Source organism: Cyprinodon variegatus, unplaced genomic scaffold (genome assembly GCF_000732505.1).
Source record: "Cyprinodon variegatus isolate N-32 unplaced genomic scaffold, C_variegatus-1.0 Scaffold56, whole genome shotgun sequence".
In the NCBI taxonomy this organism is placed as follows: Eukaryota; Metazoa; Chordata; class Actinopteri; order Cyprinodontiformes; family Cyprinodontidae; genus Cyprinodon; species Cyprinodon variegatus.
The window spans coordinates 817,245-831,680 of record NW_015150509.1 but is presented as its reverse complement, the minus strand read 5'-3'; the positions used below and the strand labels follow the sequence as shown (position 1 = coordinate 831,680).

The 14,436-nt window shown below is 37.4% G+C and overlaps 1 protein-coding gene across 3 annotated transcripts in view; it reads left to right on the top strand.

The window, feature by feature from the left end:
• Positions 1-587: 587 nt before the first annotated feature.
• Positions 588-14,436, top strand: part of LOC107082579 (neuroligin-2-like) — a 114,126-nt gene continuing 100,277 nt past the window's right edge. For 2 of the 3 annotated variants that reach the window (XM_015371341.1, XM_015371339.1), the window contains exon 1: positions 588-1,443. The gene's annotated coding sequence lies outside the window, so the exon portion shown is untranslated. Of the gene's footprint in view, positions 1,444-4,602; positions 4,798-14,436 lie in introns of those variants that run through there. The other variant, XM_015371340.1, reaches the window with a different exon arrangement.

Sequence of the window (14,436 nt, the reverse complement as noted above, 5' to 3'; positions counted from 1 at the left end):
AGCAGCACGGTGCAGACAAACTCCACCATTTGGATAAAAACAAAGATATTTCTCACAGGAGACCAAAGAGAATATAATGGAGAGCAATTATCGGACCCAGGGTCATCAAAGAATCAATTGATAAAATGACTGATGCTCAGGCAAGTTGCATTAAGCGGGCTTGCTTTTGCTGCCCCCTTGTGGTCAATTTGCGGCTAGTTGTAGAATGAGCACAAGATTTATTTTTAATAGGCTACAACAAGGAATTATTATTGTTAATAGTGGTGTTATTTTTAATACACGTGTCGTTTTACATTTACTACATTTACTACTACCACCTATGGTAATATAGTGTATTATTGATCGGCACCAATGCACAAATTTGAAAACTAAATAAAAAAATAAAACAAGTACATTTGATGATCAAATACAATCATATAAATAGATTTCTTCAATTACTAACAGATGCATGATTTCATGATTCAAGCAGCAGTGCCTGTTGATGGCATTATACGTCGCACCTCGTCGTCACGAAGCCCACAGTAAGCTGCGACGCTGAGATTTTACAAGCGCGTGTCCTATAAACGAGGGGAGTCGATGAGACTCGCACTGACGGAAGGAGAGAGGTGGGCTCTTCAAACCACGAGCCGCGGAGCTCTGCGCCGGTGCGGGCATCGACAGGCTTCACATTATACTCGCTCGCCCGATTCCCCTTAACGTCTGATCGCGCCCTTCGTTCTCTCACATCATGAGGTCCAAACGGAGGATGCCCGCTCTGTTTGTTATTCCAGCCGGGAGAGCGCGGCACGCACGCGCGTAAAGCAAGACAAGATCGGACACCTTTGAGGCGCTCCTTTATACCTAAGGACAAAACCTGCTTTTTGCTGTTTATTTTCATAGTATATGGTATATAGTTGAGCGGATCCCACCTTGGATTACCATCAGCGCGCACATATGGGGAAGAGAGGACACAGCAGTGCGTTCACTTTTGAAGCAGCGCACAGGATCTTGACGCTATTGCGTTACGCATCTGTCTCCCAGTGAGCCTTTTTTTTTATCCCTCCCTATCCACATACCCGTTCAAATTGGGTTCTCTGCACCATTTTTCTTAGCCTCAGAAAAAAAGTCAAATATCGGTGTTGGAAGGAAAAGAGAGCGGGGTGTGTGTAGTCTGAGGGGAACGAGAGGAGGAGGAGGAGGTGGGGGGGCGAAGAATGAGGTGTGTTTTCTCTCTTTTTTTGGGAAAAGCCGGAGAAAGACAGAAGAAGGTGTATAACCCGCTGCCCTGCGAGAGCCTGCGTCGCGCGCTGCCCTCTTGAGAAATAACTGCGATCAGAGGAGAAATGGCCTAGTTAAAAAAAATAATAAATAAAGATCAGAGCACAGAAGAATCGTGCAGTGGATGGACGGGTCAGCGTCATCGAGATCTTCTTAAATCCCCGGCGCACACATCACCTCTTTAAGGTAAACCAATATGCTGACCAGGACACCCTAACCCCCCCTTTCCCCCCCTCCTCCCCCTCGATCCTGTCATCGTCTTAATCTGTGCACAATATTGGTGACTTTGCACATTGCGCACCATGCTCATCTTGACGCACCGTCACCACTAAGAGAATGAGGTTTCAATGGAAGTGGTTGCTATAGCACACATTTTCTTCCTTTCAGAAGGGTAAGGGGAGGGTGCCTTGGATTGGCCTTGCCTGTTGATAAGCTGTCACATCCCAACATGATCAGCTTACTTTGTATAAGCAGCATGCGGCCGCCAACAAGAAGACATCAGAGTGATTTAATTGGAATCAGCTCATCATCAGTCAGACGGTTGCTCTTCTCAGCAGGACCCTCATTTCCCTATGATGTGAGGGTATAGATCATTCTGATAGGGTTTTTTATTGCGTCGAATGATGACAGCTTAATTAGACTCACATGCTCCTTAGCTGCAACATAACTAATCTTAAGCAGGTGTGTGTGTGGGGGTGGGTGTGTATGCTGATTCACAAGATACATCTCTGATACATCTCCAATCTAGAAGATGCAGATAGGGTTTGTCAATTAAATGCACACGCTGATGATCCAGGGGAAAAGGCTCCCATTAATATTCAGCGGTGGTTGGGCAGCGCTCAGTTAATGGCAGACAACAGGACCTCTGTTCTGACAGATCACAGATGAGAAATGGTGTAGTTGGATTTTTGTGAAAGGTTTCTTTACTGTTATCATTTTTTTTACAACTTCATCAACATAGCACTGTGAAGTGAAACATTTTTTTTCTTAGGATTGGACAGAATATTGATATGGCTTAGGATTGGAAAATAAACAATAACATACAAATCCAATATATTGTTCCCCCTTTTCAAAAAAATGTGGTGCCTCTAGCTTTACGTAGGAGTGACATTTAAAATCCATCAAAAAGCTAATAAAGTACTATTTTGGATTTTGTGAAGGATTTTTCCTACTGCTTTTGTTGGTGAAGGTGTTGAAAGAGCTGTGATTGCTTTCTGTGGGCCGGCATCATGTCAGCACTGGTATCTGGCCTCTTGCTCTGTTACAGAGTAATGTTTGGCCCCATATAAGAACGATTACCTTCAATTAAATAAAGTGTATCCTCTTGATTACAGTCCCTTGCAAAATATCAATAATTAACACACATAACAAGATGTCAGATTTTAATATTTTCCAAATAATGTCACAAATACAAACGCAAAAAAGGTGGGATGCATTTGTATACAGAAGTCCCTACTCTGATGCTTATAAAATAAAATCCAGTGCAAACTATTGCATTGAATATTGATGTAATTGATGAAGAAAGGAGGGATCTGTTTGACATCTCTGTCTTTCATTTCAACTTATATTAAGCTATTCTGTAAAGGCCTTGAAGGTTTGTATGAGAGCATTATTGAACCGCCAGCACCATAAAGAACAAGAAACTGAAGCAGTCAATGAGTATTTTGTAGAGCAGCCTTTAAGAAGGCTCTAGTTGTAAAACCATATCCAGAGTTGTTCATATCTCAGGGAAAGACGTTCTTTTTAAATGATTATCCAAGAATGGAAAAAGTATTGTCTAATTGTAAATCTTCTAAGCCATGGCTTTCCACAGAATTTCTCTATAAGACAACTGTTGACCATGGACTCCAGAAATGTATTATTTATCAATAATGTGCATGAAAAAAAAAACAAAAAAACATTGAATGTCCAGTCTGCAGAATGCAATGAACTGTGAAGTGGACAGACTTATGCAAAGGAAGGTACTCTGGTCAGATAAGATCAAATTTCATTTTCTTGGCCTTTATTTAAATGATCATGTTGTAAAAACTAATGTTGCACATCACCCGCCCCTGTGAGAACTATTTTGGTGGCAACACCTTGGTTTCATTCTGCAGAGACAAGGAACCTGGTAAGAAGTTATGGGAAGATGAATGGCGCTAAATACAGAAGAAAACCAAAATCAGGTTTTCTGAGGGTTTGATAGAGAGGCCAATTTTTAGATTAAGCATATTCATGTGTTAGACAGGCCTAATTTAATGTTTGACCTAATTTGAATTTAGAAATTCTGGCAAGAGGTAAAAACCAATTCCCTAGACATTTTCACCCAAAAGGACAGCTTGAATATGATGAAGAAAAACTGGGGAAAAAAAAAAAAGTCTAAATTGGTAGACATAAATCTTAAACTAATGCAGCCCCCACTTTACAGTTTGTAGATAAAAAAAATAAAATAATAAAAACATTTTCTTGTCTTTTTGTTAGTGCGTTGCATAAAATCTCAATAAACCACACACTGAATTTTTTTTTTTTTTTTTTAGCATTGTCCTGTCTGGCGATGCGGCAATAAGAATAATTGTCTTGATGCCAAAAAGAGCCCAACAGATTTTACTTTCACAAGTGGAGCAGTATGACTATCGCCATAGTGTTCCGCTTGATTTATGCATATAAATAGCTTTATTATAATTACGCAGGGAATTTTACAGATTATATGGACACTGCAATGTTAGTAGAACAGGAAAGGAAAAATTGGAAAAAAGGAGAAAAGATTAAAGAAAGAGGAGATAAAAGGGAGATAACGATAAAACTTTTTCAGTCTGCTTCATTGCCTGCAAAGAGATGTAAAAAGAACAGCACAACCAACGGACATGGTACGAGACATACAATAAAGTAACACCTAGATACTATCGCATAAATATAAGTAGTATTATTTAATCTGACATGTATTTTCTGTTACCTGAAGATAAGAATAGGATTAAAGAATATACACACACTAAATGTTTATATTTTAACACCTCAAAATGTGAAAAGGTCCAGGGGAAACAAATATTTTTTGAAAGGCTATGCATATGTCTGTGAAAAGGAGAGCTATTTAGAAACCAAACAGCCTCCCATATATCAGCAAATACAGTGAGTGTTTTTGGAGCTTCAAGCATCCCATATATTATTTGTGAAACTCTTGACTTATTCATGATATATACACTTGTTTTTTTTCATCCTATTTTTTTGCAAATACATGCAAGACCCTTAACATCATATACCTCATGTGACACAACATACTGCGGCGAACATTTGCTAGTCGATCTTTGAAAATACCCCTCTTCCAATCTATTTTCCAGTCTCCCAAAGAGAGCATAGTGATCAGCATCCTTCTCGGAGGCACCACAGCAAAGAGCCAGCAGAGCTGCTATTGTGGCACGCACAGTGTCAGCTGGTTTCCAGAGAGCATACGGAGGTTAAGTGAAGATAGATGGAGAGAAAAAGAAAGAATGACTGTTTAATGGATTGGATGACAACATTAGGGGGAGACTTACAACCCAGAACAAAATGTGTCAACTTAATGAGGTATGTTTGGCTGATATGGCTGTGAGTGAGGTAAAGTGTTCAAAGGGATAGTTTGGATGCAAATGCAGAGTGAGTTGATGTTTTGTTTGACTGTTTATGTAGATTACTTTTATTATTATTATTATTACTCTATCTATGCCTTCTTTTGGATTTATGAACAGAAAGTCTTATTACTTCCAGTAATATCAATTTCCAGTTTTATTTCTATTTTTAGCCAAAATATGTAAACACAAAATAAGTTTTATTCTATGTATATCTGATATTAACCCAAAGACATTAATAGGTAGGTATAATCAAAAAGATAGACGTGTTTTAAAAATCTTAAGAAATGAGTGGGATGGGAACCTACATAGTATTATTTTTAGGTCAGCTAAATCCAAGCAATTTGCACAGAAACATTTAGATAATTTTTACTACAGCGTTATAGGGGGCCATGAGGTGCGGGTTTGTCAACTGTTTACACATAGGAGAAGAGGAAGAAAAGAAAAACGCAGTGAAAGAAAAAAAGGTTTATCACCTAGATTTCATTGGGTCTTTGTGTTTTATTCCATGCACTGCATTTAATGTTAATCCAAATATATTAATAGGTTGGTATGATCAAAAATATTGACTATATGTTTTAAAAATCTTAAGAAATAAGTTGGTTGCTGCAAAGTCAACACCCTGACAATGAATGTTCTCCTTGTGCATGCATTATTTCTGGGTAACTCCAGTTTCCTCCAGTCCAAAAAGATGGTTGCATGCTCCTGTGATGTCCTACAATAGACTGATGACTTGCCTATAGGGTGGACCTTTGAATGTGTCTTTGTATATGTAGCAGAGGTACAACAAATAAAAGGTTCTCCCCCCCCCCAAAAAAAAAAAAACAAGGAAAAAAAAAACAAGTAACATATAAGTTTTGGGTCAAACAATGGTGCAAGATTTCAATATGACTTTGGGAGAGATGCAGGATCTGATTTGTAAAAAAAAAAAAAATCAAATGTAGATTGTTTTGTGTGTTTGAAGTGTTGTTGGCGGTTTTGGAAGTCTCTTCCATCATAACTAAAGATCGCTAAAATGACGGGATACTGCTGATAATTTTACACACTATTTCGTTAGTATTTAGCCGGATGGTAAAGGATTTCAACTTACCATTTCCACGTGCGTGACATAGGGTCTTCTTCCCATGATTCCTTGCAGGGAGGTCCTGTGAGGGTGACTTCTTGTCTGCGCCATCATTGGGTTGCTTTATCCGCATGACCATAGCAACGCGTTTTCATCTCTTCATGGCAACGTAATTAAATCTAATCAGTTACAAGTTGTTTGACTTTATTCAAACCCAAGGTGATTCAATTGTGTTCATCTTAAAAACATGAATTTATGGCTTACATCGGGCATGTTATAGTTTTATTAAAGTATCAGCACACCAAATTCTGTTCTTTGAGAGTAGGTGTGTTAGTCCAGCTTTGTTAGCAGTTCTGATTGCCTAGGGGAAGAAGAGCTTTGTGTGTATTTTAACCTCTGGTTTAAAGATTGAAATAACAAGTGATGCAAAAAACCAAAACTCTTTGTTATTATCCTGGTATTTGGTCCTTAAAAAAAAAATCATAACCTTAATTTTAAATTTTCCATTTTTCTTATTTGTCTTTTCTTTATTTTTATGGTTGTAGTTAGGATTTTTATCTATCTATGATATGATGATTATCTATGATTATGTCAGGCCATTTTTGTGGTTTCTGTGTTTACATTCTTTCTGGCCTTTGGTTTTAATGTTTTGCTTTTTTTTTTAAGTATATTTATGTCTGTCTAAGCTGTATCAGTGTTGTTGTGAGATAAATCTCATCATTTTAGTTGTATCACATCTCCACATGCTCTAAAATCTTGTTATTTCCTTTTAACTTTACGGTTTATGTTCTTCGTGTAAAAATCTCCCACCTTGGTTTGATGTTGTTGCTTATCAGCAGCTGTTTGCAGGATCCTTGTTTTCTCTTTTATGTTAAGAAGTCTTGCTTTCCCTGCCATGTGCCTTGGTGTTTTGGATTTATGCTTGTTTTCTGGGTTCCCTGCCCTGCAGCGTCTTTAGTTATTAAAGTTTATGTGGTTGTTTAATTTGCCAGCCTCCTGCTCTACTCTGTGTTCAGGGCCTTCACCTCGACTCGGCTTCTTGACAGATTTGGAACACACGTATGTGTCAAACCCTTGCAAAAACCCATGAGAAATCACTTGTGAAGAGAACAAGACTAACATGCACACCTGACTTGAGCAGTGCTCGCTACATAGGAGGGGTTTCTGAATTTGAGATGAAATATTTGGATTGGATTTTAACTGTTGAAATTTAATTAGGTAATTTGTACCCTAAACAATGGAAATTTAAGTGGCCTTTCATATTTATACATTCTCTTACCATATGACCGGCCTGATTTCCCCACAGAGCTTCCGCATCTTTAAATGATTTATTTACTCGACACTGGGACATAAAAGTCTTGCTGCCGGGGCTCTGAGATTTTAATTTCAGCATGAAGATGTCAGAAGGCGGGTTAAAGTGACCCAGCTCTCAGTCATGTCATCACCGTGGAGGAGAGGAGCAGGAGAATAGTTTGACCTGACCCATTATCTGTGAGCAAAGTAGAACCGTAGAAAATGCCCGTACCGATGCCATGGTAACCACCTTGTGCAACCTCCTTTGTACTGTGTAACATTCACAATCGACCATAAGATAAGCCAGGATAAGTGCCATCCTGTCTTCTTCATACTGGGAAGACTTATCACACCAAACCCCATTAAAGTATTACTAAATTTAATGTGCCTTTTGTTAGCAGCACAGGTGAAAACTCATTAAACGTGGCACCAAGACAGAGCTCTCTTTTTCAGTCCTTAAGACATGATGCATTAAGAGAGCTGCACCATTTTATTCTGGAATATTTCTGGCTAGTTATGCAGAAGCTCTAGCTGGCATTCAGACCTGGCATGGGTTCTTGCAAAAATATTTATTTTTTACATGCTGTGGTGGTGTGTCATTGAACTACACGTACAAGGCAGCTGGTCCTCACAGGAAAGGTGTGGGATGTTCTGCTGCCTTTACACCTCTCATCCCCATGCAAACTGTTCTTTTGGTGAGAAAACAGAACATCTTAGAAATTCCCTTCTAAATGGAAGTCTTTTTTAAAACTGTTAGCGCATGTGTCCTTGACACATAAAGATTTTGGGGAATCTAGGACATCACAGCCTAGTTTGTGAATGCACATTGTATTGTATATAATACTGTATTCAATCTGTGCAAGAAACCAAATCCCAACTGGTTCATTTATTGATGTTTTATTCTCTTTGGTTTTTCATAATCTAGTGATTGACATAATTGAAAATAATTTTAATTGTATTGTTTTTTTTTTTGTCTGTAAAAGCATGGAATTCTAGGTCAAGTAGTAGAACCTATATACCTAGTATTATTTTAGATCATTTTTACTATAGCATTATAGGGGACAATGAGGAGCAGGTTTTTCAACTGATTAGAAAAAAACAGCAGCGAAAGAAAAAACGGTTTCTCACTAAGACTTCATGAGGTTTTTTGTGGTTAAGGAGGAAAAAGCCAATACATTTTTGTTGTGTTTCTTTGTAAAGAAGCACATGAGCCATTGTTTCTTCTATTTATGAACTTTACCTGATATTTTTTTTACCACTATAATTTTATAAGGAATGTTCTTTAGGTTTAGGTTAGGTGGCAATTTTAGCCTTTAAGAAAGTGTACAGCAAAATAAAGAAAATAAATTCTGGAAATAGTCTGGGTTGGGAGATGAAACCGGAACAGCATCCTTTTCCATGTTCTTCCAACTGAATCACAGGATGCCAGTCTAATAGACATTTAGGTTAATGCATTTCAGGTGTGCATTTGTGAGTCCTAGTTGACAACAGCATAATGATACAGACAGAGAAGTTTACATCCCAGAGGGTAAGAGGTCGAGTGGACACTAAAAGGGAAATATAAATGTGTCAGTTGTCAGACATTTTGTGTGGTTATAAAGGGTATAAAAACAAAGGGGAGAGAGAAAAAGATAGAGACAGGACAGAGTGCATGAAATGAGATAAAATAAAACAGCAAAAATAGATAACACAGAATATATACAATAACTCCCACAAGTGTTTCCACACCTGTATGAGATGAGAGGAACAGAAACAGAAAATATTAGAAAAATAGAAAAAACAACCAAAGTAAATATCAAAATAGCTTTAAGAGTAACAGTTTTCCTTTAGATATCCATATGTATCAAAAGGTAAAACCTATGATGATTACACAATATTATTCAGAGATTTATATCTGTAGTTGCAGCCGAATGTTTAGTATTAGTGTGTTATTAGTGTTATCTGCAAACAACCTGAACCAAACTCACTTGTTATGTATGCATGGGCATGCTCGAGTACATAGGATTTACAACATTTTTTTTTAGAAGGAAAATATGCTTAATAGCAGGTGTGGGCTGCCCCAGAGTAGCCCTACAGGGCACAGGATCGATAAAGAGGTTACACAATTCCAAGAGCCACCCCAGATCACTAGGTACAAGGAGGGCAGATATAGGGATTGCCGCACCGACATAGAAGGGTAGCCAAGGCACCCCAAGGCACCTGGGACCAAACCCCTTAGGGCCCAAACCCCCGAAGGGGCCAAGTCCCTGAGCAGTGGCAGTGAGCCCAAGCCTCCACCAGTGGCCAGTCACATGACTGGATAAAAGCCTGGGGGACACAGATGAAAGCCTTGGGGTCCGAGGCCCGGGGGAGTACCACCCCCTTGTGGGGACCCTACAGGGCCAGGATACCTAGGCCCGGTGCAACAGCCCACCACCAGACACAGACAACTCAAGAAGAAGGGGGAGGAGACTGACCCTGCTCATTCTTGGGGCCAAAAAAAAAAATTTTTTTTTTTCAGTTAATCCTGAAAACAGGATCTCGATATATACTAGGGATTTTTTTAAATGTCACTGAAGTAGTTTTTGTAGGTATTTTAAATTTAGTGTACAGTATCATCTGTTAGCTTTCTACATTTAGTACTGAGATGACAATAGATAATGACGTCATGGAAATTACAAATTCTACTTGCCTTGACTAATTCCGACCCAACAAAGCAAATATTACCTTCATTTAACATTGCATTTAAGTCACCAATTTGTAAGTCGTGGTTGGAAATGTAGCAATGTAAACCTAGATAGCAGCTATAAATATATGTGCACCAACCACTTGAGCCTTAAAAAGTGTGAAACTTTGAAACAGTTATTTAAAAAACAGATTAGAATTGATTGACCTGGAAAATAACAGAGCCCAGTGGGTCTGATATCTCCTTGACACTTCATCACAGTGACAGCACAAATGTCTTATACATATTGGCACCTCTACTGAAACAGTCATGTTCTGATGAGGGGTGGTACAAGCCAATAAAAGTTAGGGGTGCTAAAAAAAATCCATATTAAGATGTCAACTGCAGGCTTGATTAGAAATGCATCTATTGTGATGTACTTGAAAAGCATTTTTTATGAAATGTACAGTAGGCAGAGATTTATTTCAACAAATCAGTTTGTGAAAATAAACACAGGGAATAAAATATAGTTATTCAATCCTCTGTTCATCTCATCTGATTTTGTAATATAGGAGAAAACATGTTAACTATGAATATCATTTCGATGTACTTCAGTAGAACTGGTTTCCCACAGTCTTAAGGTTAAGTTTCAGATGCAATATAAACTATAGGTGTGGTAAAATAACACATAATACTGTCAGAGCTAAACTAAACCCATATCAATGATACAGGATGAGATATATGGGAGGAGATCTTACACGTATATTAAATACTATTTACAATAAACCCAACTCTGGATACATATTTAAAGGATAATGAGCCTTTTTCAAATATTTAATTGGGTGAGATTTTATTAGTGAAGATGCATTATGTCACCGCTTTGGGATTACATAGAGTATGTAAGTATGGCAACATGTTAATCAAGAGCAGCGGCTTTTACCCGTAAATATTTATAATACTTTCATCCATCCAAGCTTTGTGCGTCGACTGCCAACAGAAAAACGTTAGACGTCAGTCATTTGTGCTATTTTTACCTAAGAGTTTTGTAAACACAGTTTGGATATAGTTGGAAATCTAACTATTCGGTTTCATGAACACACAGTGATGGGACAGACCCTTCAACCGAGCAGGTCATGCTGTCCATCACATTTCCACACCAGTGAAACCTCATCTTTCAAGCAAAGGAAACCTGAAAGTGTAAAAACCAAATCCGAAATTGAAAAACAGGAAATGAATATAAACAAGCTGAAAGTTTCACATGTTTTTATTTAACGTTTTTTTTTAAATATTTTTTCATTATTTTAGATGTTAAATATTTATATCCCTCTCTTGGCTCCTTTATTGAGCCCCTTTTTTAAATTCAGATTCTTCTTAGGCCACCTAAAAGTGCCAAACCTTTCTTACACACCTGGGCTTTGTTTTCAATTATACTAACTGAGTAAAAAAGAAAACAAAAAAATGCTAGCTTCTTAAAAATATGATATGAGTATGGAGAGATGTAAAAAGAATTTTAAATGAAACAAAAATGTCTGTCTTTGTTCAGCCCGGTGTGGGGTAACCATTTTTTTTTTAACCTGAAAGAACTGATCCAACATTCAAAGTCTGGAAAGACAAAGGACTTCAAATGATTCAGAATCTACATGTACCAGAATCAGACATACTAATGAACTTTCAAGATCTACAGCATAAATTTTATCTAGATAAGAAACATTTCTTTAAATATCTTCAACTCAGAAACTTCATAAGAACGAATCAAAATAATAAGTTGACGAAGCCTGCCATGTCAACTTTAGAAAGAATGTTAACAAAGGACAGTTTGAAGAAAGGTATTATAACAGAGTTTTATAACTTAATGATGTTACAAATTTCAGAAGGATCTAATGAAAGACTTAAGGCTTGGAAAGAAGACTTATCGATTGAGTTAACAGAGGAAGATTGGCAGACAGCATGTAAATTGGCCCTCTATAAATAGGGCTCTTCAAAAATGATTTAATATAAATGGCTAATGCAAATTTACATAACTCCAGTAGACCTCAATAGGTATAACTGGGAGATACATGGTGTATGTCAAAAATGCACAGGGGATAGACGGACTCTGGTTCACGATATGTGTCATTGTAGAGAAACTATACAGTTTTGGAAAGAAGTGAAAGGTGCTATAGAAAACATTATTTCCAAACAAATCATTTTTCAGCCAAGGTTGTTTGTGTTTGGATTATTCCCTGAAAAAAATGAACAAGTTTTTATTAACTTAAGTTTGCTTAATGCGAAGAGATCTACGTATATCAATGTTTTGGGAAAAGACTCACAGGCCGAGCACAAACAATGGCTGCAGCAGATTTTATCTGTCCTCCCTCTGGAATATATTAAAGGACAAACATGACCTGTTTGAATCTATTTGGAACTCCTTCATTAATTATGTTAAGAGTCTGAATATCTCAAAAAATGGTGCAAGTGATTGAAGAACATGCGAACCGCAGTTCCCAAAGACAATTTATTGGAGGACATATACTGTCAAATTTAATTCTCAGTATAAGAGACTAAGCATGAAATGTGATCAGTCACATTGGAACAAATGTTGTGTGAGGCAATTTGTTGTCTGTATTTTATTTTGACTTGAACAGTAATGTAAATATTGCTGTGATTATATTTTGTATATTGTTCAAGATGTTTGTTTAAATTGCTAAAATTTGAATAAATATATTTTGAGGAAAAAAAAGGCTTTGGTTATGGCCATGATTGTAATGTTAACTTGCTTTGTGCATTCACTGGTTTACAAAACAGGTAAACAACTCAAAATCCGCAATGCTGTATATATCTGTAATAGTAAAGCTGAGCCCATAGGCTGCCTGTCTTTATGAATTATAAATAAAGCATATGACCATGTTCTGTTAACACTGTGAATCATCAGTCGTAGATTCTGCTAAACCCTGAATCTTCTCATATTAGGATGTCTTTTATTTTTGGGAATGATTCTGCTGCTTTGTTTTAAATAGGAGAAACAAAGCATTATTGACCATTATAAGACAACACATTTACCAGCCAGTTTAGCAATGATGGCAGCTGCATAAACTGCCTTTTTGTACTCTCACATCACTTATATTTTTTCCCCCAGAGAACATAGAGAGCTAGTTAGTTGTTAGATAAAGAGCAGATTATGACAGACTGCATATTTAGAACTCCTCGTTGAGGTAACCTCCTGCTGTTTTGTATAGACTTATTTGTTCCATGTGCACCATTGAATCAGATCATGATTTTGCATTATTTTAAAAGGCAGCTTATTGTATGGCATTTTGATTAAAACAGCAGGAGTCCGCTGAGCCTTCTCTGTTAACACATTCTTGGTTTTCTCTTCAGTCTCTCATAATCCAGCTGCTTTAGAAATTTTGAAACCACAAATGCTGTGAATAAAGAAAGGTTATTTATTTACTGATTAGATGAGCCTGAATGCTAATAATTAGAGTTTTAATATAAGCAAAAAAAATCATTTAATGTGCAGCCTATTGTTGTAAAGTTTAAGAAGGTTTGGCCCTGATCTGTCAAATACAAATTCTCGATAAAGAATACTTAAACTTTTTTCAATATTGGTGTTCTATTGTTAGTTTTTGTAAATTATATTACGAGTATGCTAACTCTTGATATAATACAATGTTGAGTACTTTAAAGAGACCTTTTGTAAGATTTTACTGAAAAATATGTTTTAAGTAGGCTTTTTTTAACCCCTTCTGACTAAAACATTGTTTGATTAGCAGAGTCACATCTCGTTAGTTTAGTGGCAATGCTTCTTCAAGCCTGTAGCCTATTTTCCCTGAATGTACTGCGGGTCGGAAGTTCCTGTGCTGTTCCGCAGATGTGATGTCAAGCGTGTCCACGTTAATTGAGTTCAGTGTAGCAAACAATCAAAGCATCACATTAAAGATGGATTTTGTGGATACTCAGAAGCTCCAGCTCAACTCACACACCAATGGTAAGGTGTAAAAAGTTAGAAAAACCTTGTCAAGCATAAGGTCAGACTATGAGAACGAGCAGAGGAGCGGTACAGTTCTGTGTTCTTGCCACTGGTGGCAGTATCATTAGAAAACACAGTGCCTCTTTAAGATAACAACAGATATAACCTAAAATATCCATCCATCTATCCATTTTGCGTCAAGCTTACCCCTGCTGGGGTCGTGAGGGGTGCTGGTGCCTATCTCCAACTATCAATGGACGAGAGACAGGGTACACCCTGGACAGGTTGCCTGTCTATCGCAGGGCAAACTATAAAATATATGTAAATAATAGTTAATGTTTTTTAAGTGGAACTGTGTTACATGGACTGCTCTTTCATACAGTAAATGGAATGATGGATGAGTTTATTGGTTACTGCAAATATATATTACAAAGACGTTTTGCCTCTACATTTAACAGGTCCCTCAGGGAGCATTGGGCAGGTTAGAGCACATTGCCAGCAGTCTAGGGCTAATGGTCACATTGCACAGTCGTCATGCCTCTACAGGAAACAGTTTCACTGCAGATATTTTTGGTAAAAATAGTTATGGCCTATGAGTCTGACAGCGCTTACAGTTGACAGTGGCTTTTGTGAAGTATTCTTTGAAAAC